Below are 2,232 nucleotides of genomic sequence, written 5' to 3'. Positions count from 1 at the left end.
TACATTTCCCTTCTTCCAATCATCTGGAATGGTCTACCCTTCTTTGTGACAGCATTATGCTGAGAGTTCACACTGAGATGACTTTCTATGATGACTCTAAATCCATTAGGTCACTGCTTTCCAGGACAAAACCTCATTATTCTGCAGCAGAGACAGATAGTTTCTCTGGTGCCAGATATATTTCATTTGTTTCAAATATATTTCATCTGGTTATAATAAAGTGCATTTTACTGGAATGTGGCCATTATACCAGGGGATTCATATCGTTTAATAACTTCAACTTGTCCTTCCCACCAATTATCCAAACCTATCAGACCCTAATGAGCCCCATTCATCTACATCTTCCCATTAGAAAAACTAGTTTTTGATTCCTCAGTGATCCAGCCTTTCATTTACCTAATGTGTGTCCTGATAATTCTCTACACCATTTTTTAAATTACAGCGTCATTTTTTATTGCATTAAATGTCTTTGGGAATCCAAATTTAGCGTAATAATGTAATTTGCAGAAAAAGAAAATCTTTGGTTTGCAAGTTATAGTGAAAACAGCTTTCTGCACTGAAACAAATTTTGAGAATTTTTTTCCTCACTGCAGTGGAAAATTCCTGCCTCCTCCCAAATATTTAGTTCAATGTGAACTTTTCTAAGATGAAACCAAATATTAGTCAGTAGAAAAAAAGTGACATGAGCTAAAGCCTTAACAACAGTATAAGAAGCTAGGTAATGTCAGCTTTGGATTTAAGTATATCCGTTCAAAAAATGGATCTTCCGTCTTGCTCCAACTTTCCTTACCTATATTTGAACTTTCCCCTCACCATCGAACAGTCATCTAACTTTTGGTAGAAATAATGTCAATTTCCTTTGTTTCACTATCTAGAAATAATGAAACCCAAGCGGGCAAGTTTCCATGCTTGAAAATTGTTTTCTCTCATTTTCAGTCTCAAATAGCAGTTATATGAAATGCTGCAGCTTCAGCTATGGGTGTTACAAGACATCAAGCGAAGACCATCCAACAGGCCTGGAGAATTTTTGTTTACAGGAATGCTGTTCTTACCGGTATCCCATTTCTGAAGTGGACATAGAACTGTCTCAAGCTAAATACCTAGCTAAGCCATTGGTTGGGAGAATGAGAGACAACAGATCTTCTTTAATATATGTAAGGACACAGTGGAGAAATTTGGAAAATTACTCATACCCCAAGCAGACAAAAACCACATGAGGTTTTGACCTTAGAAAGTTTATGTGGGTTGGGGAGATACAACTTTCCTGCTCCAGTAAGTATTACTACTCTTGAAATATTAAATGAAAGAAAGATACCAGTAAGTTTCTCCACAAGATTTGTAACTCTGAGCTTGTCCCAGAAGTTCAAGTCAGATTTACTTTTGGAACAAAAAAAAAAAGTGTGTATTTATAGTGAATTTACTATAGTAATAGTAAATAATAGTGAATTCACTGCAAAAAATTTCCAACTACAAATATTATGTTCTTCTTAACCATAAATATAATTGGCTAATCTGTCTAAGAATGCCTCATAACAACATTACTCCCTCGAGAAACCAGATCCAGCCTTGCCCTAAACTCACACCCACTGAAAGAGATGTTTCCAGTACTGCTATACTCCATGAGCACACTACAAATACAAATAACTGAATTTAACTGACAGAAATGGAAAGTGTTCGTGCTAATGTCACAAAGGTTGCAATAAACAGCTGCTGCTTGAAGCCTGATTCTGTCATTCTAACTCATACTGAGTAGTACCTGGCTCCAGCAAAAGCAAACTTTCACAAACATATTCCAGTAAATAGCAGTAAACACCTCCTTATTATCAAGCAATATTCCAACTCTTAAGAACACATTTTCATAATTAAGAAAAACTGTTTAGCCATGTTGATTTGCTCAGTGTAAGGAATTTTACTCATGGAGAAATATTGTACAGTTTGGATTTTTACTGGAACACAGTTTGAATTTCTTGATTCTACAAAAAAACCTTTCTATCATTCATTGAGTCTTTTTCCTAAGTGGACAGTTGTGCAAAATGGGAAAAAGGTTTTCTTCAATACCTGTTGAAGTCATAAGCAGCATGTCTTTGATGCAGAGTTTCAAGACCAGTGCAAGAATGAATGGAGTAGCAATTCCACTTTTTCCCAACAATCAGCTGTCATTTATCAGCAGTTGACCTTCCACTGCAAACCTTAGAAAAGACTTTGCAGACGTATAGTGGCAAAACATTTAAG

Source organism: Nestor notabilis, unplaced genomic scaffold (genome assembly GCF_000696875.1).
Source record: "Nestor notabilis isolate BGI_N333 unplaced genomic scaffold, ASM69687v1 scaffold15562, whole genome shotgun sequence".
Lineage (NCBI taxonomy): Eukaryota > Metazoa > Chordata > Aves > Psittaciformes > Psittacidae > Nestor > Nestor notabilis.
Note: the sequence above shows the minus strand (reverse complement) of the source record.